Here is a 26,228-nt window from a genome sequence, read left to right as displayed (position 1 = left end):
AGGTAGGCCTTGCATTTGTCTCTCCACCTGAAACCTGCCAAATTGAGTAGCAATTGGCCAGATACGAGGCAAAAGTCCTGGCAGAAAATGTCATTTATGTTCAAAGGGATTACTAGCCCAGCCTGAGGAAGCTTGCCCCTCCAAAGAGACAATCACTCTTGGTCTCTCTCTGTCTCTCTTTCTGGTAATTTCTAGGGCACCGTGATAGAAAAGAAGACTCTAGATCATGTCCTAAGGCTTCTTCTGGTCCTGATCTCTTAAGGATGGTTGAGGTTTCATTGACCAGGCAAGAAGACAAATCACTAAGAAAGGGAAGATTTCATGTAGCTAAAAACCAACCTCCAACACAACTTCAGTACATTGAAGCCTCACCCACTTGCCTCCCCCCAAAACAGAGACACAGTTTGAAAGTTCAAAAGGCACATCATAGATTTCTCACTTCTTTTTATTGTTCATCGTAAGGCAAGAAGGACATAGGAAGGCTGGCTCAGTGATTTTTCTACTCTCCAGTTTTTTGCCTGTGGCATTTCTGACATTCTCAGATCTTCTGAGCCTTTTTATTTACTTTTTTTTTTTTTTTTTTTACTTTCTTTTGATTAAAGAGCAGCAAAAAGCACTAGAAAGCTTGGTCCTGGTACGTGAGAATGGACGAACTCTACCTAAGAGTACCAGGTCTGACATGCTGAATGAGAGGCATGGTAAGAGCTCTGGAAAGTGAAAGGGTATGTTCCCTCACATACTGGACCTGGGAATCATTCTATTTTAAAGGACAGCTGTTGTTCAATACTCGTTGAGTAGTCCCCATGTTCTAAGTGCCACAGGAAGCATGCATGTGACTTGACATATGAAGAGAGGAGACTAGTTTTTATAGGAACTGGTTATTTGATAGGATGATTGTATGGAAAGGGGTAGAAGGATTCTTGGTGCTTTAACTCTTGCTAACTGAGAAAAATGTCACATAGATTGCCAAGACGGTGATCCTGAAAAACCATTTACAATATTCAATTAACAATAATTAAGGAACTCAGTGGGAAGCTCCTTACTGACTTGCTAAATAGCAAAAATTGGTACTTGGCATTCCCAGTGGGTGAGAGAAAAGATAATAAGTACCCAAAATGTAAAGACAATCGAAATGAAACCAATTATGACCAAATTATATTACTCAAATAGAAACACAAGTTGAATCAGGAACATTTAAGTTTTTGACAAGAAATATTAAAAAGAGATACAATAACATTTTAGCCATTAATTGATCATCTAATCTAGTGTAGTTCTGGGAAGGGAGCTGCTTTATAAGCCTCTAAGTTTTACATATGCTGATAAGGGACCACAGTCTATTATAACAACCTCATATTTTTAGGAGCTGGTAAGGCTAATTTTCTGTTAATATAGTTAATAATGAACCATAATTGATTCTATTACCAATGGTCTTGAAAAGACAGTTAGATAGTCATTTAGCTCATCTTTTCACAATCACATACTCACAAATACTAATGCTAATTTGATTTACTATATTCAACTTTAGTAATTTTCAACTATTCTCCACCAACTGATTTTCTAAGGCATTAAAACAAAGATTCTTTTTCCCCCTACCCTTTTATAGTTTTTCCCTCCTGTTTTGTTACTCTCCCTCACTTCCCCATTAATTTCCCCTCCTCCAAATATTTGAAACGGTACAACCAACCTCAGACTTGAAATAATCCTCCAATATCCAGTGCAGCATAAGTCAAGGGTTGATTGCATATAGTTATAATGGAGCAAATCTGAAGCATGGAAGACTTGTTAGGTTTCATTTTAATCCAACCTCCCCATTCCTACATGCATATGTATATATTCACATTTCACACTGACTAATATTTAAGTCTAAAAACCTAATCCAGTCTGATCTCTGGCAAGGAAAAAAAAAAACCATTAGTACATTCATCATTAATCAAGCAAGCAGCTGTAGAAGTTCTCCTCTGATACACTCTTCTGTATGTCCAAACCTCTGTCAGCTGAATTAAATCTTCGGTTTTTGTTTGGTTTAAATATTTAATACTCCAATATTTTTAATATTAAATATTTTAAATGTTTGGCTTGAAAATAAATAAATAGATAAATAAATAAATAATAAATAAAAGCTTTAAGTATGTTTGAACAAAACCCTATATTTATTATCACAGAGCTAAGCTCAATCAATCTTTTCATAGGAAAACAACACTGAGGAAGGTGTAAATCACAGCTATCTTACAGAGCTAAACCTATATGTTTGTGTGCATGTGTGTAAATATAAACAGATGTGTATATGTATAAATATGTTTTTCAAAAACTTGATCATACTTTTCTGTGGCCTGCTTTTTTTCTTAATATGTTTTAAATGTCTTTCTAGTCCAACTAATAAATATGAATTTTACCAATTTAATGGCTACATGATGGGTGTAGTTTATCTCATTTGATTAATCTTCTGTTGTTCAACATTTAAGCTCTTCTGGTTTGCTTATACAGATCTTTACATATTTATCTGGGAGGCAGTCATTCAATTGGGATGAATTTCTGCAGGTCATAGAGTTTCACCTTTAAATATACATTGACAATTTGCCTTCCAGAAAGGTCATTTCATTTTGCATTGCCATGGGTGGTGCGTGAAAGTGTCAAATAACCCACATCTAGTACAGTCAAATAACCCACATCTAGTACAACTCAGGTTTTTCTTTATATGATAGATGAAAAGAGGTATCTGATTCCATTTGTATTCTTTGGTTACTAGGAAGGTTGAAAATGCTTTCATATGTTGAATAGTCATTTCTCATTTTGTAAATTCCCAGATCACATTCTTTGTCCACTCTTATAGACTAAGGATATTGACCCTTTGTTATTCACATCTACAGTCTTGCAAATGCTTTTCCGAGTCTGTATTTGGTTTTTAAACTTGTTCACGGTATTTTTTTCTAGCTATTCTTGTGTGTTTGATTTAAAAAAAATAAATATTAAAATCAGTTTTTAATAAATTTCAAAAAAATAAATCCATCTGGGAAATTGAGAAAGATTTTGTCAGTTTTTTGAAAGAGTTTATAAGTTTTCAGTATGGACTCTGGACAAAGGAAGCTCCTTTTGCAGTTCTATCATTCATTGAATGCCTCCATGTGAAAAATGCTAAGCTAGCCATTGTGGGGGCTACTAGAATGGTTACCCTTGATCTCTGTCTTCAGCTCTACACAAAAGAAACAAGCGACACAACTACTCACACATTAATATGAGTAAATATTAAAGGATAGGATAACAGTGGCTTTGGAGTTGTTTGACGAACTGGTTGCTGAGTGGAACTCGTGGGAAGATGTGTGTTGTTGGTGAGCCAGTTGGTTTGCTTCAGTGGCCTGACTGGTTTAACATGGGGATTTTGGGGATGAATGCGCCACCTTCAATTACACCCTGTGTCTCCTTTAGGATATAGATCTATTCTGATCCAGCAATGAACTCTCCCTTGGAGCAGAGTCCCGACCTGGTCCCACTAATCCTGGCCATCAGGATATTTTCTTCACTCACACAAAAGCAATGACCTGATAGCGCACTTTATGAGGGAGAACGCCTGCCGACCTCTAAGATTTCCATCAAAATCATAGTTTGCCAAGGTGTAAGCTGACCGCATCCTTTACAGGCATGTGGATCAGCCAGCTGGCAAGTCCTGGCCACCACTCTTGCCAGGCAATCAGCCAACAACACAGCACTCCGAGCAAGATTCACTCCCACTGCAACATTTATTCTATTTTATTTTTTGAGGTGTTAGCTGCATTCTGTTAATTGGGACCTTTTGCAAAGTCTTCTAGGCACTTTGAAGGGTCCATTCTCCCATCAATTTCTGGTGAAAATTTATAGTCCTGTCACATGGGTCTTCAGCAAGAAATCTGTAAGAAGAGTGAAGGTGAATTTTTTTTTTCTTTACCTAACTCAGTGTAGCAGAAATGAGGCAGGGGAATGTCAGTCATTTCTAAGGATGCCAATTTTCACTGCTTGACAATCTTAGATGTAAAATTTCAGCTATTTGATGATATGCCTGAGCATAGCCCATCCCCCAGATCCAATGATAAGTGTTGAACAGCAGGTTTGGGGCCCTTTGCTTAGGCATGATAATTTAGGGAAATAGTTAGCTCATCAGAATTGGCTGGGTGCCCTGTTTTCATATTATCCAGACAGAAGTCACTGAACCACAACTTTGCTGCTTAGAAACAGGCACTAAAAGGGAGGGAGTGGGGAACTATGAATAGTGAGCCAGTTACCATATTCAATCATGAAGTGTACTTTATACTCAAGGAGAAACTGACACATGTTCAATTATGGCCCAAGATATGTCTGGAAGAGCATTCAGAAGACCTGCTGGCAGAACTCTGGTTTTTCCCAGCCAGGTGACCTCAAGCACGACCCCAGACGCTCTGAACCAGGGGTTCTTCGCTTGCAAAAGAGGATGCCAACTGATGGCTTCTAAGTTCTCAAGCTCCATGGTCTGAGGACTTGGTCGAAGATGCACATTCGTCACGTCTCCATTCAGCTAGACTCTACTTTTAAAATGTCATTCTTTAAAATGAGAAACCTACAGTTCATTACACGATGACGGCTTTTCAGTCTGTGCAGGTGGCTCAGCAGAGCACACCCTCTGTCTCACCTTAGGAAGTTCACGTGCTCACGATGGGTGAAGGAAGGCAGGGCACGAATACCGATGGGATGACATGAGGGAAGCGCAGAGTACTGTGGGGTTTGGAGAGTCACAGATGTGACCCTTGCCAGCTCCTTTGTTCGAAGACTGGCTGCAGGAGAGCCGGCTGGAGACTGGAAGTTGGGGTCATGGAGCAACTGGCATTTGGTGAGACTTCCAAGGGATGAAACCGAGGGGACTCTAGGCAGGGAGAACAGAATAAACACAGATGCAGACACAGGGAAGTCCAGACAATATTTAAAGAATTCCCGAACTCACACTCCTAGAGATAACAAATTCAATGTGTTTGTAATTCAGGTGAAGGTGTTAATTTATTTTTTCCACAAATATTTATTGAATACCCGTTTGTGTAGGCATACCGCACTTGGTGCTACAAGATATCCAACGATGATTCAGGAAGTTTAAACTAGGGGTTTAAACTAGGGGTTTAAACTATGGGTTTAAACTAGGATTTTAAATAATAAAAGAAATACATGCATATTTCACATAAAATATGGAAGACAGAAGAGAGGACAAAGAGCTATATTGAAAATCACCTACCTTACTTAAGTTTATAGACTTTGAAAGTAATGTCTCATCCAGCACACAGAAGCAAAGACATAAATTTGGATGAATACAGAAGCAATCACTGATTAGCTCAAAGCAACATTTAAATTGATCTTTCCAGTGAAAAGGCATTAGAAAAAGCAATCTAAAGAACACCTGTTTAGATGCACTAGAATCAACAATTAGGTTCTTCAGGGAATGAGGAGTTTTCAGCCGCCTTTACTCCAATGAGAGGCAATAGAGCTTAGCATTTTTATTACTGTAATCAAGAACATTTAAGGGGGCCAGAGGAAAATATTCACACCCACCTCTTAATCTTGAAGAGGAGGCAAGTCCCCTAAGCCACTCACTTAATTAAGCACGGGATGGGGTTGGGGGAGGGGATCCTCTGTAGGATTCTCTCTGTGACTCTTCCTCAGAATCTGTACTCTAAAAAAAAAAAAAAAAGAAAGAAAAAAGAAAAAGAAAGAATCTGGGCTCTAGACTTTAGAGTCAAAGAAAAAAAAATTAATTGCAATTTCCAGACCCAAGGAGACCCAGGCAGAGAATGTGACTGGCGGAGCAGTGGAAGCAGCACTCCTTGACCGTTCCCTCTTCAGATGTCTGTCTAATAATTATAATAACAATAAAAACAATAATAATAACAGTGAGCACCTATTTAGTGCTTACAATGTGCCAGAGTCCCATGCATCTTCCATGCAAAATCCACCACTCCCTGAGTAGGGAATACAAATAACCCCCTTTTGTAGATACTGGAGTGATTGCACAAGAAGGGTGTCATCCCAAACCGGGGCACTCTGTGAGAGCCAAAGGGGGTGCTGTGCCTACTGGCAGTGGGGCAACGGGGGTAACCAGCTGACTCTAAGCCAGAGCACGTACAGATAAGGCTGCTCAGGTGCAGAGTCAAGGCCGGGGATCCCCAGCAGCGTCAACCTCAGAATGTTTCCACTGAACAGCTTTTGTCCTTGGGCCAGGCCTTCCGGAGCTTCAGTGTTTTTATCTGTAAAAGAGAGGTAATGAAACTACTTCATACAGCACACAGTTCTGGAAGTATTTAAGCACAGTGATGTGCTTAAGCTCTGGATAAGAGCTCAGAGCCACAAGCCACTAAAGACCTCGGTTGGGGCTCCGGCCCGCCCCCCCCAAACCCTCCGGCCCCCAGGGAACCCAGGCTTCTGTGCAGCCCCCGCAGGCCACTTCACTTCCCTGGCCCTCAGCCGGCTGGTGCATGGAAGGCTAGGGTGGGACTGAGGGCAAAACATCCCTTTCGACTCAGACCTTCCTTCTTCTTGGATTCCTCCAGAGTTCATCCAAGGTCACCCCCATGCGGCGAGAGGAATGCCGCTCCTTTCTGCTTCTAGTTCAGAGAACCAGAGAACCGAGTCCTTGTGTTTATGCTTCCGGTGGTTCACTAGTGCTTTCCCTAGGTGGTAGAAATGGTGACCCCGGAAGACCTTTCTCTCCCCTCTTCTTTCCATCACCTTTTGCTTGTACTGGAGCTCCTTCCGTGGATCCTTTTGCAACACAAGGCGGCAATAGCAGGGAGCACGCTGATGGGCTGGCCGAGGAACTGCATGGGGGGTCACATGCCTATGACCTTGTCCTTTCTCTTAGAGCCACAAAATGTCTGCATGAGAAAAAAATATGCTACAAATTACATTCAAAGGCCCCATTATAATGCCAATGTTAGGACCACTTTTCCTAAGGAAAAAACACTGGGATTAAATTGAGAATGAAACACATCAACAAATCCAAGGCAGTGGGGAAGGGAAGACCGTACAGGCTTGAGCTCGGAGATTAGATGGTTCCTTGCCACCAGCACACACACTCTCGGCATGGTGGCCTCCAGAGCAGGCGAGGACACTTGGGTGTCCCTTTTCATTTCCTCCTTCCATATCTCCAAGATATATATATATATATATATATATATATATATATATATATAATTTTTAAGATTTTATTTGTTCATGAGAGACATAGAGAGAGGGAGAGACACAGGCAGAGGGAGATGCAGGGTCCATGTGGGGAGCCCAATGTGGGACTCAATCCCAGGACCCCAGGATCATGACCTGCTTGACCTCAGGCCCCAGGGCGCCCCCATATCTCCAAGATATTAATGGAGCACCAACCATGTTACATTCAGGAGCTACGCCAGGCTCTGAGGGTGGAACAGATGAACACCATAGACGTGGTCTCTGCCTTCCTTGAGCTTCCACTGTCAGGATGAGAGGAAAGAGTCCGTCTAATCACCACAGGGAAACGTGTCAGAGAGGGACCTTGAGAAGCCCATGGAGGAGCAATACGCGGTGCCACAGGGCGGTCTGGCCCGGTTAGGGCGGCGGGCAAGGTCTCCCTGAGGAAGTGAGGAGGCTCCGGTGGAGACGGGAAGGATGAGTCGGCATTCCGGGCAGAGGAAGCAGCTTGTGTAAAAGCCCTGAGGTGAGAGGAAGCTCCGAGGGTTTGAAGAACTGAAAGGAGGTCAGAGTGTCTGGAGCTCTGAGAACAGGGCAGTGGGTACGGATGGGCCTGTTGCCGGACGCAGGGCCTGTCAGCCTCTTGAAGCATTTAGGGTTTCCCTAGAAGCCACAAGAAATTTCTCCAAGTGTTTTCAGCAGTAAGTTGAAGAAGCAGAGTCTATCTGCAAAGGATTCCTCCAGGAAAATAGGCTCAGATGAGTCAAGAAAGGAAGGAATAAGGAAATAAGGAAATAAGGAATGATGGTAGCTAATGTTTATGGACCACGCTTTACTACGGACCAAGTATTGTTCTATGAACTTCATACACGGTTCCTTGAACCCTCACCCAGCCCTACGGGCCGACTTTACCATCCCCTACTTTTCACGGAACAGGAGACTGAGACACAGGAAAATTGGGCAGGCACTGATCGGCTAGAAAATGCTGGAACTGGGCAGCCCAGGTGGCTCAGCGGTTTAGCGCCGCCTTCAGCCCAGGTCGTGATCCTGGAGACCTGGGATCGAGCCCCATGCCGGGCTCCCTGCATGGAGCCTGCTTCTCCCTCTGCCTGTGTCTCTGCCTCTCTCTCTCTCTCTCTCTCTCTCTTTGTCTCTCATGAATAAATAAATAAAATCTTAAAAAAAAAAAAAAGAAAGAAAGAAAATGCTGGAACGAGGCTTTCGATCTCCAGACTCCAGACCCCACGGCTCGATCACGACAGCACAGAAGTCCCTTCCTGACCTTGAGCCCGGACAGAAGCCAGGCGGTGGCAGGGCCTGAGCCTGGCTAGTGGCTCCGGCAGACAGACAGACCCTCCGCTGTCAGGTGGCGAGCACCGAAATGCACTCAGGCCGGGGCTGAGTGAAGGGAATCCCCGGGGTCTGTGTGGCAAGAGGTGGGAAGGTGGCAGCAGAGGGCATGCCATTTCTTTCCTGCTCCCTTTATTCACCTTGATGTGTAAATTCTTAGAGTTTCTAAAAGGTTTGCTTCTGCTCTGCCTGCATTCCAAGAAATTCTGTATGAATTTTGCTTGGATTCACACGCTCATTGATTCCATCTCCCCTTCTCAGAATTAATCTGAGCTGATAGCCATGTTTCTAGCTTCCAAACGCTTCGTCTTCTGCCAACAGTTGTCACCCTTAACTGACACTGGTCAGGTTTGAGCCTCAGAAGGTGTACACTGATGTATCTCAACAGCGCGCTTCAGGTATCTGTGTGCTAAAATGTAAGCAACATGAACTGTACTTATGTACAGCTGCCATTAAAATACATTTTTTTAAATACACAGTTCCTACTCTCTTACTTCAAGATTATTTTTGGAAAACTTGCTAAAAAACAACCTTCTCACAGATTTTTAGTTCGAACTACTGGACTACAAAAACCAACTTGGCAGAGCTGTTCTCTGATACACATATGTGCATTTACACACACACACACACACACACACACACACACCCCTCAGTTGGTTAAGCGTCTGCCTTTCAGGCTCAGGTCATGATCCTGGGGTCCTGGGATGGAGGCCCCCCCCAGGTGGGCTCCTTGCTCAGTGGGAAGCCTGCTTCTCCCTCTCCCTCTGCTCCTTCCCCCTGCTCATGCGTGCACGCGCACTTTCTCTCTCTTTGCACTCTCTCCAATAAATAAATACAATCTTTAAATAAATAAATAAATAGGAAGATGTGGGAATGTGGTATTGCAAAATTTCTGTAAATTCTAAAATCTATCACCAGAGGGACAATTCTAGCAAATTAGTCAGAATTATAATTCTAACTCTGTAGGGTACCTCTGGCTAAGCTGTCTCTCTCCTAATGATTCCACAAAAGCAGCAGGACGCCATTTATGCTTCTTTGTTAAAATGCCTTGTGGAGTGGGGGTAGATCGTGCATTCCTCTGTTCCTGCAATGGTTATTTGGCACTTACTCGTGCCAGAGACTGTGGTAGGGGGCACAGTGATGTGCTAGGAGGAGCATAGGCTCCATTTTAATTTCAATCTTATTGGAAGAATCAGACTAATGAAGCAATCAAATTTGGAGTCTCTGGAGGAAGAGACCTGTAAGCCAAGACCTGAAGGATGAGTAAAGTTACCCTGGAGAAGAGAAGGAAAAAGAGGAAGCAGAGGGAATGCCATATCAAAAGTCAGAAGTGAGCAGGAATGGTGGGCATTAACAAGCTGTATGAAGTTCAGAAGGGCTGGCTCTTAGAATGCAAGAGAGGCGTTGGTGAATGAGACCAGGCTGCAAAGGGTCTAGTAACCTATGTTAAGGAATCTGGATTTACCCTGAGGGAGGAGGAAGCCCTTGTAAAGGTTATTGTGGGGGAGCATGGAGAATCCGATGAGGAGAAGCTGTTGTAACGTCCCAGAGAAAATGGTGGCCTGAACTAGGATAGTAGCTGAGGGGAAGATTCAAAGAGTAACTGGAAGGTTGGACAAGGAAGTGCAGGGCGGTGACAGACAGGACAGCTCCCAAGTCTCTGGCTTGGCCAACTGGATGGATGACAGAGCCATCTACTGAGAGAGAGAGGGGGGACGAGGTGGGGGTGATGGGTACGGGGTGGGGGGCTGGGGGTGAGGGGGTCATTAGGGTTCCCTCACTCTGAGGCTGAAGTGCCTGCAGGGCACCCAAGGTAGATGACCAGCACCAGCAAGTTAGTCACTTAATTAGCTCGTTAGTTATTGAGGGGGCTAGAGCAAAGATGGGGACATGGTAACTGAAGCTAGCTGAAGGAGCAGATGAGAATGGTTGGAAGAGGTGTCCAGTGATTTGAGCAACATGGAAGTCACTGGTGATTTTGGAGGGACAAGTTCAAGGACGGTAGTGGAGACAGAAGGCAGGTAGGCTAGAGAGTGAGCATGGGGAGAGGAGCAGGTTATAGGCAGTGTAGACACCTCTTTCAAGAAGTTTAATGAAAAAGAAAAAAAGAGGGTCTGGGGCAGCTGCTGGGTGGTGGTTTTAGATCTGGGAGATTCTGGTGAATTTAAATACGAATGATAAAAAAAAATCCAGGAGGGAAAGAGGCCTTCCCTCTTTCTTCTCCCTTCCTTGAGGCATATACTTGGAAGGAGAGAGACAAAGTCCTCCGGAAGCTGGGGATGGCATCAGAACTGGGGTAGGTGAAGAGAGTGGAAAGACAAGTGTGGGGGAGGAAAGAGCATAGGCTTGGCTGTGGGGACAGGCTGAAGATGTTCTCACTGAGGTTTCTATTTCTCTGTTAGTGCAAGGCAAGAAAATCTGTTAAAAATGAAATCATTCTTTTCCTCCCAGTTAAATCCAAAGGGAAACAAGATTTCATTTTTTTTACCTATCAGATTGACCAAAATGAAAATATTCACTAATAAATTACATTGTCAGTGACTGGGGGGAGTATAACACTATGTAAATTCACACAAGCTCTTTGGAGGGCTAGTCTAAAGCCAGAACCCTGTTCTAAACCACACTTTTTCACCTAAACTGTGTCTCGAAGACGATTCCATGTCCACACAAATAAATCCAGCCAGCTATGAAGGATATCTTCTTTAAAAAAAAAAAAAAAATTTTATTTATTTATTTATGGGGGACACGGAGAGAGAGGCAGAGACACAGGCAGAGGGAGAAGCAGGCTCCCTGTAAGAAGCCCGATGTGGGACTCAATCCAGGGACTCCGGGATTGTGACCTGAGCCAAAGGCAGACACTCAACTGCTGAGCCCCCCAGGTGCCCCTTATTTTCCTTAATCTATTTCTTTTTTTTTTAAAGATTTTATTTATTTATTCATGAGACACACACAAACACACACACACACACACACACACACACACACATACACACACACAGAGGCAGAGACACAGGCAGAGGGAGAAGCAGGCTCCATGCAGGGAGCCGGACACGGGACTCGATCCCGGGACTCTAGGATCAGGCCCTGGGCTGAAGGAGGTGCTAAACCGCTGAGCCACCTGGACTGTCCTTCCTTAGTCTATTTCTTATCCACACTTCTTGGTACATGTGAGAATGTCTACTAGGGAAGATGTGTAGCTGTGAACTTGTACTCTGTTCATTTATGTCCAGGATGGTTCATTCTATGGATCAAGTGGAATGGCCATGGGGGCCTAGACTAAGCATCATTTCTGGGTGTGTCAGTGCGGGTGTTTCCAGATGAGATTAGCATTTGAATTGCTAGGCTCAGTAAAGTAGATGGTCCTCCCCAGTGTGGGTGGTCATGGCCTCAATAGAACGAAGAGCAGAGGAAGAAAGGAGGAATTCACCCGGTTTTCTTACCTCACTGCTTGACCTGAGACATGTCATCTTCTCCTGTCCTGGGACTGCGATTTACACCATCATGGGTTCTTGGGCCTTCAGATTTGGGCTGAATTACGTCCCTGGATTTCCTGGGCCTCCAGCCTACAGACAGTGTTATCTTGAGACTTCTCAGTGTCCATAATCATGTAAGCAATTCCTTCTAATAAAGCTATGTATGTATGTATGTATATCCCATTGTTCTGTTTCTCTGGAGAGCGCTGGCTGATGTCATGTCCTTGCCCATTTTTCTACTAGGTAGAGAATTTCCCTATTGATTTTTAAGAATGGAGAAGGTTTGAAGTAGGCGCCATGGGAGAGAGAAGAGGGCTGAGAGAGAGGGCTGGTGTTTAGGGCAGCTGCTGGTTCCTACCGAGCTGCATCCGGAGCTAAGGACTGGGCCTCCTCAGCAGAACAGAGCTTGGCAGGCCTCCTCAAGCTGAACAGATTTTCACTGAAGGGTCTATGTGGAGCCCTGGACTGTAATTTCTTTCTCCTAAAGGTTTATAATTCCCTGAGGCCGCTGCTGACCAACAGGCCTGCCATCAGAGTAGGAAGAAGGAAGGCCCTATTCTTGGAGTTCCCACTGTCAGCCACTGTGGGCCCAGGGGTGGGAGGGAGGGAGGAAGAAGTGCCTGAGTCCCTGAATCAGCTCCACCAACGGTCGTTGGGCCTCCTCGCTGGTCTCGGTGTTTACTCTGGGCATCGGTTTCTGCTACTTGATCTAAGGGGTGGGGCCTTCCAGACCCCTGGGGAACCAACCCATGTCAGCTCTGCTGGACGCTGCCCTTCTGGGGCAGCTCTTTTTTTTTTTTTTTTTTTTTTTAAGGGTTTTATTTATTTATTCATGAGGACAGAGTGAGAGAGAGGCAGAGACACAGCAGAGGGAGAAGCAGGCTCCATGTAGGAAGCCTGATGCTGGACTCGATCCCAGGGCCCAGGGATCACGCCCCTGGAGGCAGCTCTTGATGCAGCCACCCGTAGCTGGTGCCTTCGTCCAGATAGTCACAGCTGCTCTCCTTGTCCACACACATCCTAGGCCCGAGGGCCAGATAGCAGAGGGCAGAGGAGGCTGAGGATGCAGGGTGGTACTGGGCCTCCTCAGCAGGGCAGCTGTCCCCCTCCTACCCTTTTGCATTTCCCGGAGTCCCACAGAGTTCGGACCCTGGGGGGTGTAAGAGGCCAAGTTATGGAACAGGAATTGAAAAGCCAAGCAAGGACCCTTTCCCATGGCACAACTTAGAGCTCCCAGCTACTCATGAAACCCCACAGTGGTGTGAATTGTTTCGTAAACTGGCATCATAACGTTCAAATCACATAGTTAGAAATGGCTTAAGTAATAAAAGGGTAGAAACACATTTCAATCATGCGATGTGCCAGGTGCTAGGCTAAAAGGCCTTCCATACACTGGCCCTTAAACAACCCTGTAAGTGGCGACCATTATCACCCCCATTTTACAGATGGCAAAAGTGAGGCTTTGGGCCGTTAAGCAACTTTCCCTAAATCACAGGGCGAGTGAGCGGCAGAGCAGCCATTTGAACTTTGCGCTGATGTGGGAACTTGTAAACCAGTATTAGGCTGGGGCACTGCGCGTCCTGCTGATCCCTCACCAGTGTGACTGTGGCCAGAGAGGCCCTTACTGACTGCAAGTACTTGTTTCTCAATGTCTTCAGACTTTACTCCTTTCCGAGTAAAGAGCCCCTCCGAAGAGTCCTGCCCCAGGACTTAGAACTTAGACCCATCACAGGCTCTCAAGAACAGACCCACCTCATTGAACAGACACTTCACCTGAGTCCACCGAGCCTCTCTTGTCTGGTGACCAGAGGAAGGACTTGCCTGTGGATGATTGCTCCGCCCACTGCAATCATTATGAAAAGGGACATTCACATCACCGATCCTAATACTCAGATGCCTTGGAAAGGCCCGCAGTTTTCAGCTAAACTTTCATAACCATTGCTTTTATATTCTCCTTCTTTATTTTTTAAAAAGATTTTATTTACTTATTTGACAGAAAGAGAGAGAGCAGGAGCACACAAGTAGGCAGAGCAGCAGGCAGAGGGAGTGGGAGAAGCAGGCTCCCCTTTGAGCAGGGGGCCCAACATGGGGCTTGATCCCAGGACCCTGGGACCAGGACCTGAGCTGAAGGCAAACGCTCAGTGACTGAGCCACTCAGGTGCCCCAGATTCCACTTCTTTAATTAAAAATAATTTCTTCGCCCCACTTCCTTATCTAACCCTTTTGCTTGTGAGTGGAGGTTTAAGCTTTGGAATCCTGGCATCCATGGAGCTTTGACACTGAGCTAGCAGGTGCGGGGGTGCAGACCCATAACCAGAATCCAGAGGGACACATTATTTTCTTTTTCAACCCTCTGATGGCTGAAGGTGTTAACCATGTCACTCTGTAGCAGCTGAAAAGGAAACTGAACACAAAGGAAAAAGAATGACACAACCCTTAATTCACTATTTAAAAAGACAAACATTCAAAACATGCGGACTGTGAAATTCTATTTTTAAACCTTTTACTTCATAAATGTTAATGAAAGATCTCACTGAAATTCTCTTTTAAACTTTTAACTTTTATTGTTTAGGTTGATGCCAACCTCAACGGATCTCTTGTCTTTGTCATAGGCACCACTGTAAGGGACATTTATGAAGACTGAGCCACATGGAAATGAGAATATACTCCAACCGGTAAGTTATCACGGTCAGTTAACTCCTCCAAAAGATTGGCAACTTTGCAAAATTGTTCCAATATCTGTTTCCCCTTTGCAGAACCCAACGTTTAGAAAATCCCTTCAAAATTTCTCAAGCTACAAGCACTGCTTGGCTTCTGAAATGCTAAAAATGCCCAAATAGTACTTTGATTTTCAATGCTCTCTCTCCACTCTAGGTTCCCAGGTCATTATTGTAAGTGTCCCCAGGGTGTGTACAAATGAAGCTTTTTTTTTTCCCCACAGGCAGTGGAGGGGACCCCAATCATAATTTTTAGTTACTAATAAAGCAAAGTGCAGCCAACTGAAATGGCTCCCAAATAAATTGTTGTTGAGACTAGCATTTTTAAAATTGGTATAGTTGGGATCTCAAAGGGTTAGAACTAATTCACAAATGAGAAGTCACAGAGGAAGCTTAAACAGGCCTAACCTTCCAGGCTGGCAACAGGAAGCACAGCTTGGCATCCCCTGGTCGGTCCCTCTTTGACCAAGATGACAGTGTGGGGTTTCTGAGTCTGAGGAACAGACTTAGTAAAGTCCTTGATTACTATCTTTTTCTTTTCTCTCTTAAGGGCGGTAGACGTACAGGGGCAATAGGAAGGGGTCCAGGATTTAGACCATACCATTTAGAACTTACCAAGCAGGTATGTTCTATAAATGATCAACTATACTTACTCATTCAGGAGTACCTGCCTGGCTTGGTCAGAAGAGCATGCAACTCTTGATCTCGTGGTCATGAGTTCGAACACCGTGTTGGGTGGAGAGATTACTAAAAAAAATCCACAAACTTAAAAAAATTATACTTGCTAGTTTGAAAGCTATAACTGGTATATTTTGATACATCTTCAGTTATTTAAGCTAAATACACGGGAACATCTCTCTGTAACTTTTAAGTGTTGTATTGAAGTATAACATACATAAAGCAAAAGTGCAGACATCTCTAGTATAAATTTAATTATACATTAACCCGTGACTTTAAAAGCGAGAAGCTTTCTCTGCTGAGTCTGTCAATTAGAAGAAAGATTACTTTATCTAATTAAAAAGATAGTTTTAATCAGAGAGAGAAAACCAGAAATGCAACACTGAACGTATACATTTTTTTAACCAATAAACAGCACACGTTTTATTCACACCCACATCATAACTCATATTCTCCACAGGCCTTGGATTCACTAGAACACTGGCAGTTCAAGCAAAGGTGACACTTTCATAAAAGTGCCTGTGAGTTTGACCTCTGCAGCACCTGATTTAGAATCTTAAATTTTTTTTTAAGATTTTATTTATTTATTCATGAGAGACACAGAGGGCAAGAGAGAGGCAGAGACACAGGCAGAGGGAGAAGCAGGCTCCATGGAGGAAGCCCGACGTGGGACTCGATCCCAGGTCTCCAGGATCAGGCCCTGGGCTGAAAACGGCGCTAAACTGCTGAGCCACCTGGGCTGCTCATAATCTGAAATTTTTAAAAATTGATTACATCTTGCAGGAAGTTCAACAGCTTCTCTTGAAAAGCCTGACAGACAGATGTTTTGCAACTGAGTGGAGCATAAATACCAGTAATTCCTGGCTTTGAAAATTCTTTACTCTGAGAAATCTGTCTGAATTCACCCATCACAAGCAAATGACAATTCTTCTTAGCAACCCTTATACCTAACAGTTGACGTGTTTATTTTGACACTGATTCTTTTTTTTCTTTTTTTTAAGATTTTGTTTATTTATTCATAGAGACCTAGAGAGAGAGGCAGAGACACAGGCAGAGGGAGAAGCAGGCTCCATGCAGGAAGCCCGATGTGAGACTCGATCCCGGGTCTCCAGGATCACACCCCAGGCTGCAGGCGGCGTTAAACCGCTGCGCCACCGGGGCTGCCCTTGACGCTGACTCTAAAGCTCATTCTGATTTCCAAAACATTCAGTTGTGAAAAAGCAAGTGTCTTAAAACTGAGGAAACATTATTTTGATACTTCGCAATATACATTACACCAAAAGCAATATAGGTTGTCTATGTGTAAAAAGCAAAAACCAAAACTGTACAGGACACTGTGATTGGGACTCTACTTGACTTCTACTTGACTTCGTATTTGGGGAGCTATGTTGTACCAGGAGCAGGAGATTCAAAGTGACAAGTCCTGAGTATTTTCTCCAATGCAAATACCACTTCAAGGCAACTTATCTTTCATATTAATAACCATCGTCTCTTTGGAGTGCCTACTCGGTCCTAAGGCACTATGCTAGGTACAGACTCCCCTGGTCTTTATAGAAGTTCCACACAGTTGGTATTATTACTTATCGACAAAGAAACTGGGGTTGGACGAGAACATTGTTCAGGCTGTCATCTATATGGAAGACCCTGGATTTGAACCCGAGCTCATCAGACTCCCAACACTCAGACTCTTTCAAGTACACACAAGCTTCTTCAGTTGTAACGTGTTAAGTACATTTAGTGTACTCTGAATACCAAAAGTGACTACAAAGATCTTTTGAGGGTGGAAAGAAGATAAATGTTTATATCCATACGTGTGTGTGTATGTACATATACACACATGCACAACCTTTCATTGGGGGAACTTCCTTTCACTGAAGCCGCATAAAAGCTTAAAAACCTCACTGCTGTAGACAGTTGGACTGAAGGTCCGACTGGAATTAGTGAAAAGTATGAATTGTAAATTCATTTAAAATAAGATAGATTTTCCCAATACCCTATGAAGTTCAACATGGACGCCCACCCATTGTCTTCTTTCATGTTCCCAAGAAGCCCTTGAATGAGGCCGACTTGGTGTTATCAGCCTGATGTTACAGGTAAGAAAAACAAAGCCCCGAAGAAGTTAGGTTCCTTGCCTATGGTCACAGAGCTATTTGGTGATAAACCCACAGCTCCCTCCTCTGCAGAGTGACCTAACAAATTCCTTCTGAATTACTAGATAATTATTGGATAAGAATGATATGTATTCTTATATTAATTATTCATATATGAAATTGCCTGAAGTGCTCAAAGATGTATTTCAAACATTCCCCTTGTAAGCTCATTTACATCGCTCTTCTGTACTCCTTAGGAAGACAGAGTTTGCTAAATGAAGGAAAATTTCTGCCCAGATCCCAATCAAGTTATTATAAATTCCAAATTAATAGGGTCTAAATAAATAAGAGCTTATTATGGGGCTAAAAGCTGATAATGTTATTTGTTTCTGATATCTTCTTTCATTTGCTTCAGCTCCAATTGGAGTATTTTATCTCCTGCCTGTTTTTTTTTTTTTTCCTGTTTCCTCATTAGAGAAACAGGCCAAGAGAGGTGTGCGAGGAAAGAATTACTCATATATGAATAAAATTAATAACCTGAAATTACGGAAGGGGGCGGAGAGGCGTCTTTTTGGTAATTTATCATAATGTTTAGTAACAGCAATGGGTTGCGTCCATCGTTTGTGCTTTCCTTACACTTTTTCATTATTCCACGTGTCCAATTAGTTCAACCCAGGAGGCAACTTCTAACTTTCTGGGGGGAGGCAGTCTCCCAAAATGGGGGGGTCATGCGAATAACGACTTCGTGTTCTTATCCAGGTTCTTAGGAACCGAGGTATTTTTGTCATTTACCCTGGGATTCCTGGGCACCGAGAAGCTTGGCCGCTCACCACCCCGACAGGGGATCCACTCTAAGGACCCAGAGAAGGTCTGTCCCTAAAGGAAATTTTAGGGAAAAGTCATCTGGGGGCAGATGGGGGGTTTTCCTCCCGCCGGGTTTCCTCGCACCTCTGAGGGGTCCTGGGGGGCTCCACGAGGGAGCGACAGACGCTCTTACTCCCGTGATCAGCCGGTAGAGGCTTTGGGGCGCCAGGTGCACCCCGAGAACCGTCCTGGCCGCCTGGGCCCCGTGTCCTCCCTGGGCTCCGCCACACAGGCTTCTCTCTCCTTCCCTCCTCCGCCTTTCTCAGACGTCCTTCCTGTTGGGGGTTCGGTTCCTTACTTCCATTTGGTTCTGTCCTTTCCTGTAGGGGCTTCTGAGTTTGTTTGTTGAACCGTTTCTCTCCGCAGGGCCAGCTCAGTGTCTCACGTCTCTATGGTGTCGTCCCCCCCCACCCCCGTGTTGTGGATCTGGTATGATGTGTCATCTTCGCTTCTATTTATTTCTCTCCTCCCAGCTCTGATTTCTTTATCTCTGGGCCGCTTGTTTCCTCTCCTTGATGCTCCCGTTGCCTATTCTGTGCCCTTTGACCGCAGGTCCCTTCCCAGCGCCCTCCTTGGAGTGGCCCAAGAAGGTGCCCCGACTAGGCTGGAGTGGGCCCGGGAAGGCCCTGCTGAGTCACGCTAACGACTTCCCCATCCTCCCTTGGTCCCCAGGCAGTCTCCTCTGCTGGCAGCGGCAAGTGTCCCTCCCAGGAACCCAGATGACACGAAGGGAAGGAAGCAGGAGGAAGTCAAGGTGAGTGCTGGGCCAGCGACAGATGCCACAGACGCCACAGGCCAGAAGCTGTCCCTTACACACTGCCTGGTCAGCACTCGCCTCACAGGCTCTACCCCACGCCACTGTCTACACAACATGACTGAGTGTAAAGTACAGAGCCACTCAGAGCAGCTGCCGAGCCAGCTAGAACCCAGACTCTCTAGAACCTAAAACCAAAGGTCACGGTCATCAGACGTGGCAGGTGAAGTATAATCAGTGTTTCCACTTGACCCTAAATTACTTCAAACCAACCTCTGGTGGGGTGCAGGGTGCGACTGTCCCTGTCCAGAATATGCTTATTTCTCCTGGCTTGGCTGTGACCCAGGCCCACCCTTGGCATTTTAAAAAATTTATTTTATTTTTATATTTTTAAAAGATTTTATTTGTTTATTCATGAGAGACACACAGTGAGACGCCGACAGAGGGAGAAGCAGGCTCCCTGCAGGGGAACCTGATGCAGGACTCAATCCCAGGACCCCAGGATCACGCCCTGGGCCCAAGGCAGATGCTGAACCACTGAACCACCCAGGTGCCCCCATTTTTATTTTTTTAATTTTTAAAATATTTCCAGGTATGTCTATAAAGAAACCATGCCTATTAGAGCTGCCTGGCTGCCACTTAGTGGTTCAGCGGAGGGACAATCTGTGACAGTTAACACTGTGGCAAGTTTATTTCCATCTTATCCTTCAGCAAATAGAAGAAGAAGAAAAAGAAAGAAAGAAAAAAAAAGGAAGCACAGTAAGTTTTGAAAAGCCAGATGAACAACAAGCTCTCAGAAAAACAATCTGACCTACCTTGCAGTAGTAAGAGGACCTAAGGGACAAACAGCATGACCTCTCCTCCTGCCCCTCCCAGCACCTGGGGTGACCAGGGTGGCCAGGGCGGGTCCTGAAGCATCGTACAGTCATTAGTTGGGGGGCGGGGGCAGCAGGGGCCAAGCAGACGCCTCTCCTTTCTCTTCGGAGTGCTGCTGGGGAGGGCTGATGCCAGAGCCGGCTCCGTTTTCCCTTTTACGGGCAGGTGTCAGCGTGTTGATTTTGAAACTGAACACCAAGGAAAATACCTCGTCTGTTCAAAATCTTCAAAACAACAACAAACCTGCGCTTTTCACATGTTTTTTGTTTTTGTTTTGTTTTGTTTTTGACAAAAGAAGTCTCTTTTATTTCACCCTTTTTTAGGGAGAGGTAAGTAGGGGAAATTAGTGTTCGCTAGGATCCTCTCTGATGTCAGGCTTCCGCTCCCCCCACCCTGGCCTACTCTTGAGACAAAAGAGAGAAGAGCTGGGTCTTAGGACAATGAAAACAAAGACTCAGGGCTGAGGCCTTTGTCCATCTGGAACAGACCGAGGTTGGGTGTGAGTAGAGCGCATCCCCGGGGAAGCCAGGAGTCCTTCCGGGTGAGGCAGCTTTAGGCCTCCCGTCTGCCCGCTCTCGGCCGCCTTCACGGGGCCCTTTTGGTCCAGGGGCTTCTCTTTAACAACATTTGAGGATTTTTGTTTTCGTTTCTTGGCTTCCTCTAAAAAAGATAACAGAAGGATGAGCTGAGAACTGAATCCATAGAACAGAATCACACACATGCACACACACAGTCAGGAATTAATTCTATTCTCACAAATATACATATAAAGATTAAGCACTGGGGTTCCAATTTAGTGGTGATTTTTCCCAAGACCATTATAAAGTAAAAGACAAAGAAAGAGGAAATAAATAAGGCAAAAGGAAAATGTCCTTGGCCAGATCGGGTCCAGTTGCTGGTATTCTTGAGATTTTCAGTTCTCTTTTGCTTGTGAACCCTCTTGCCCCTAATTCCTGTCTCCATGGTTGGCATCAGAAGGGTCACTGCCTGGTCTTTCATTCCCTTTGATGAACTCTGTCTCTGTCTCCATTTCGTAAAATGTGCTTTTTTTAAAAAAAAAAAAAAAAAAAGATTTTATTTATTTATTTGAGAAAGAGAGCATGAGTGGAAGCAGAGAGAGAGGGACAAGCAGACTCTGCTGAGCAGGGGGCCCAACGTGGGACTCGATCCCAGGACCCCAAGGTCATCACCTGAGCCAAAGGCAGACGCTCAACCACTGAGCCATCAAGACACCCTTAAAATGTTGGGCTTTAAGCAGCTGCGTGCACAGTGTTGGCTCCTGCACAGAGCCAGGCAATGGTCCAAATTAGGACGGCATGCTCTCTGCCAGCCTACCCTGGGCTCCGCACCTCTCCTCTCTGCCACGCCGCAGACGGAGGGTTTACTGGCTCTTTGTATTCCACTGAAACAGAACTATCTCCAGGCTGAGTGCTCCCAGAAAAATCTACCACCACAGTGGAAAAGCCACTCCTGTTAGTTATTTTGTCACACAACTATCCTCTGCTGGAATGGGCTGAGGTTTCTCCCTTCATTTTTTTCCTGACCATTGTTAAGGATGGGCCACTTGAGTAGCCATATCAGTTTCCTAAGGCTGCCACAGCAAAGAATCATCAAGTGGGTGCATATCTACTTAATCAACAGAAACTTACCTTGCAGCTCTGAAGGCCCGGAGTCCAACGTCATGGTGTGGTCAAGGCTGTGCTCCGTCTGGCGGCTCTAGGGAAGGGTCTGTTCCAGGCCTCTCTCCCAGCTTCTGGTAGCCTCAAGCATTCCTGGGCTTGTAGAGGCATCAGCACCCCAATCCTCTGTCCCCTCACCTGTGTCATCCTCTTCCCACTGCGTGTCTGTCTCTGGGCCCCCACTTTTTTTTTTCTAGGCCCCCTTTTATCAGGACATCAGCCAATGGTCTCATTTTCACTTGATCAAATATCTAAAGACCCTCTTTTCAAATGAGGTCGCGTTCTGACGTTTGGGGGTTAGCACATCAGCATATCTATTTTGGGGGGACACAAGTCAGCCAGCCCCAGGAGGGAGACAGCCTTGCCGTTTAAATACTTTCCCAACTCAACAAAGGAAAACTACTCTCTTTTGTCTGCTGTGCCAGCACTTGGGCTGTTCTGACACGAGAGTCATCAGAAGATTCCAAAAATGGTAAGCAAGAGCTGCGTGGTAGGTTAAATCATCACTGTGGCTCTAGAAATCTCTGCTTGGCCACTTCCCCTCGTGTGGGCTTCCTGGGTCCCCTCTCCTAGTGGTGATCGGAAAGAAGTGGTGATCGGATGTGTACTTTCACCGAAGGTTCTTTCCCGAACTCCCAGTGCTTGGACACCTCTGAGCACTTGTCCTAGCTGCTACAGCAGCTCACACAGGAGGAATGGGGAGGAGGCTGGCGAGTGTGTCAACACAAGTACTGCTGGTGGCACAGGAGCAAGTCACATCCTCGTGGCACTGCTCCCATGTAAGACTGCAACTGACATTTAAGTGTTCTGAAATAAAAAATAATTGAAAAGATAAATCGTCGGGATCGGATCGTCACTGCATGTTCTTCACAAGTTCAGAGCACACTTGTGTTCACGGACATCCTGGGTTCTCCTAATTTTCTAGGCAGTGTTCGCACCAAATGCACGATACCAATCTTATCCTCCAGGGCTCACACAATGACGCAGTTAATTGCCTTTTATTTCCATAGCACCCCTCCTGCCTCACCAGCCTCCCCAAGTTAGGGCAACAGGGAGGATGAGTAGGCGAGAAAGAGGACGGGGTGCAAACTGGAGGGGCTCACGGGGGCTCGGGTCCCCAGCCTGTGCTGCAGCCTGGTGGTATGAGAATGAGACATGCTGGCTTCATGTACAGGTTGGGCTAGTTTTCAGCATCTCGTTTGAACGTTCTGTTTTGATTTTTATTTTCCAGTTTTTCTAGTTGGGTAAGCCTTGGGTAGATAAGTGGGATCAGAGGAGAAATCCCACTCGGACTACAAAGGCTTCCCCTGCAGATGGGATTTAAAAGGGAAGTAAGTGAGAGTGAGCTTGGATGAGCCAGGTGAGGGACGAGCCAAAGCCATGTTTTTGCACAGGGCAGACAGGAGCACTTCACGCAAAAGGGAGTGGGAGGACTAGATTTCCCTTTTTTTTTTTTTTTAACTTTTTCCCCTCACTTGGAAAAATTTATGTTTTTCTTTCTGATAATTCACTAGCAACTGTACAAAAGTCAACAGTACAGAGAAAATGAAGGTTTCTATAATGTCATAATGTCAGTACTTTTCTACTCTGGCTATGAGGCAACCACATTGATCAGAGTTCAAGTTATTTTTATCCAGACTTCTTAATACAACACTATGTAGGTCTACAGCTTTCTCCAGATAAATAGGATCATTAACAGGGTCATAACATTCTGATTTGTCTATACTTTCCCATGTCAAGTCATGAAGAGGTAACCTATTTATTTATTTTTAATGAAGAGTTTATTTATTTATTCACAAGAGACAGAGAGAGAGAGATGCAGAGACACAGGCAGAGGGAGAAGCAGGCTCCATGCAGGGAGCCCAACGTGGGACTCAGTCCTGGGTCTCCAGGATCACGCCCTGGGCCAAAGGCAGGCTTTAAACCGCTGAGCCACCCAGGAATCCCGAAGAGATAACCTATTAAAAAAAAAAAAAAAAAAAAAAAAACAAACTACGTTTCATCTTTTAAAATAAAGCAATTCTTGCACAAATTGAAACCACACATAAAAGTATAAAGTGAAAAGTAAAAGTCTTCCATCCTTTACCTCTAGTCTTTTTCCTGAAAGTAACCACTGTAACTACGGTAACAGTTTCCTATTTATCCTTCCAGAAATGTGATTTTCTCCATACCTGTACATAGAGATAACTCTTACTCTGCTCTCTGCTTGCTTGGTGTATGTAATACATCTTGAGATTTTAAAGACTCAGTGTATACAGAGATACCTCGTTGTTTTGACAGATATCTAATATTCCATTACATGACTATGCCATTATTTAACAGTGTTCTGTTAATGGACATTTAAGTTGTTTTAAAAATTTTAAAACCCCAAAAAGACAAATGGTCCTAGAGTAAACATCCTTATACATACATCTCTCTAAACACAATAAAACATTGTGCTCATGTCTCTACCCTCTTACCAGCCCTGGGCATAAGCACTTTATTTACTCATTTATACTTTTTTTTTTAAAGATTTTATTTATTTATTCATGAGAGACACAGAGAGAGAGAGAGAGAAGCAGAGACACAGGCAGAGGGAGAAGGAGGCTCCATGCAGGGTGCCCGATGTGGGACTCGATCCTGGGGCTCCAGGATTATGCTCTGGGCCCAAGGCAAGCACTCAACCTGCTGAGCCACCCAGGCATCCCTGAAGGCAGACTCTTAACTGCCGAGCCACCCAGGTGTCCCTCATTTATACTTTTATAAAAACTGCCGATTTGAGGGCAGCCCAGGTGGCTCAGTGGTTTAACACCACCTTCAGTCCAGGGCATGATCCTGGAGACCCAGGATCGAGTCCCACGTCGGGCTCTCTGCAGGGAGCCTGCTTCTCCCTCTGCCTGTGTCTCTGCCTCTCTCTGTGTGTCTCTCATGAATAAATAAATAAAGTCTCTTAAAAAAAAAAACCCTGCCGATTTGACTGTTGATATCTAGATTTAGTTTTCATTTCTTTGATTGTTAAGGAATCTAACCCTATTTTACATGATCTGTTACACTGAATTGCCTATTCATAACGTTTCCTTGGGTGTTTATTGGAATAGATATCTTTTATTCATTTATAACAGGAAGATTGCATTCCCATGAAAACATGCATACAGAACTCCAAAGCCATCTAAGAAAGTTTTAAAAAGCCATTATTCTTTACATTCATAATTCTCTAATCAACTCAGCACAAATCAGGCCAAAGTTTACATGTGTTAAAGAAAAAAAAAAGGATGCAGGAGGAGAGAAGAGTTTGTTTTCAGTGTCTCTTGGCATCTGAAGAACAGTTTTTTTTTTTTTTTGAGACGGGGAAAAAGAGAAGAGAGAGAATGAGCATGGGGGCAGGTAGAAGGAGAGAGAGGAATCTCAAGCAGTCTCCATGCCCAGTGCGGGGGTGAACAAGGGGCTCGATCTCACAACCCCAAGATCATGACCTGAGCCGAAACCAAGAGTTGGACGCCCAATGGATGGAGCCACCCTGGTGCCCCATCACCCGAGGAGCATTTTTAAGGAGGTAGTGAATATGCTAAGGAAATCATTCTCATCAATCTAACACACACTCCTCATAAGCAACTCTTTGCTATCCTAACATAGCCACAAGTAATAAAACAATTCTACGTGATAGACTTCTACTCATTCTGATTCCTCCTCAGTTCCAATCACTAGAGTTGTCCTATAATACTTAAAAACAAACCTGTTTACAGAGCCAGCGACATCATATTGATTAGAATTGCATTCGTTTTCACTCCCTCACACATTTTCCTACTGGATGAGTGGCTTCCTTGTTTAAATATGGAATTCAGTGATCATAAAATGGATTTCATCCAGATACAAAATATGAAAAACTGAACTCATGGGAAATGACCCTTGCAGTGCACACCACCCTCAGGCTTGAAAGGGATTTTCTATTTCATCGACTGTAGAGGAGCCATAATAATAAAACATAAAATATTATACAAAGATTAGAAAATCAAGAGTCATGTACCCCATAGTGCCTCCCCAGCCTCCTTTTCTTAGTCTAATTCATTCTCACTCACTCTCAGCATCCACAGTCAGTTTACTTGGCCTTTCCCCAGGAATCATACCCCCTCAGTTGAGTTTTAAGGGATCCCTCTCTGTGTTTCTAGAATGCTAGGTACATGCCTCTCTCTTACCGCTTACTATGCAATTTTGAAATGACACGGGCTGCCCAGTTGGCTTGCTAGCTCTGCAGGTCAAGGACCACGTGGTGCTCATCTTTGCATCCTTGCTAGCTCCCACAGTACCTGACACTTAATGGGTTTTCAGTTATTGCTTGTTTTGTTGTTTTACTGTGAATATTTTGAACCACGTGAAGAATAGTTTTGTTCCTCATTTTTGCTCACCTGTGGCAAACACAGCTGCCTGCCCACTTAACAGTGACCATGTCCCTTCCCCCTTTGATCCTTGCTGGTAGGACTTTGATTTTGTTTGAAGTTTCACTATCCACAGAGCTTTGTACTCAGGAAATGACTCCTCTGGTGGGGCTAAAGTGGGGGCATGAATGGTTACTGGCCTGCACAATCCTGGCAGTCCCCTTCCCCTGGCCTGTGGCCCAATTCTAG

At 44.6% G+C, this 26,228-nt stretch overlaps 1 long non-coding RNA gene across 12 annotated transcripts in view; it reads right to left on the bottom strand.

Moving 5' to 3' along the window:
* Window positions 1-427: 427 nt before the first annotated feature.
* The window catches only part of LOC102151620, a 109,400-nt gene continuing 83,599 nt past the window's right edge, over window positions 428-26,228 (bottom strand). For 2 of the 12 annotated variants that reach the window (XR_005355570.1, XR_005355579.1), the window contains 9 exons: window positions 21,598-22,434; window positions 19,888-20,608; window positions 15,340-15,433; window positions 11,937-12,059; window positions 7,363-7,809; window positions 6,715-6,860; window positions 6,113-6,233; window positions 5,542-5,662; window positions 428-4,867 (listed from right to left, as the gene is read on the bottom strand). This is a non-coding gene — a long non-coding RNA (uncharacterized LOC102151620). Of the gene's footprint in view, window positions 4,868-5,541; window positions 5,663-6,112; window positions 6,234-6,511; window positions 6,861-7,362; window positions 7,810-11,936; window positions 12,060-14,067; window positions 14,374-15,339; window positions 15,452-19,887; window positions 20,609-21,597; window positions 22,435-26,228 lie in introns of those variants that run through there. The other 10 variants (XR_005355576.1, XR_005355573.1, XR_005355578.1 and 7 more) reach the window with 10 other exon arrangements.

This window comes from Canis lupus, chromosome 2 (genome assembly GCF_011100685.1).
Source record: "Canis lupus familiaris isolate Mischka breed German Shepherd chromosome 2, alternate assembly UU_Cfam_GSD_1.0, whole genome shotgun sequence".
Classification (NCBI taxonomy): domain Eukaryota; kingdom Metazoa; phylum Chordata; class Mammalia; order Carnivora; family Canidae; genus Canis; species Canis lupus.
Note: the sequence above shows the minus strand (reverse complement) of the source record. Positions and strands in the feature narration are given on the sequence as shown.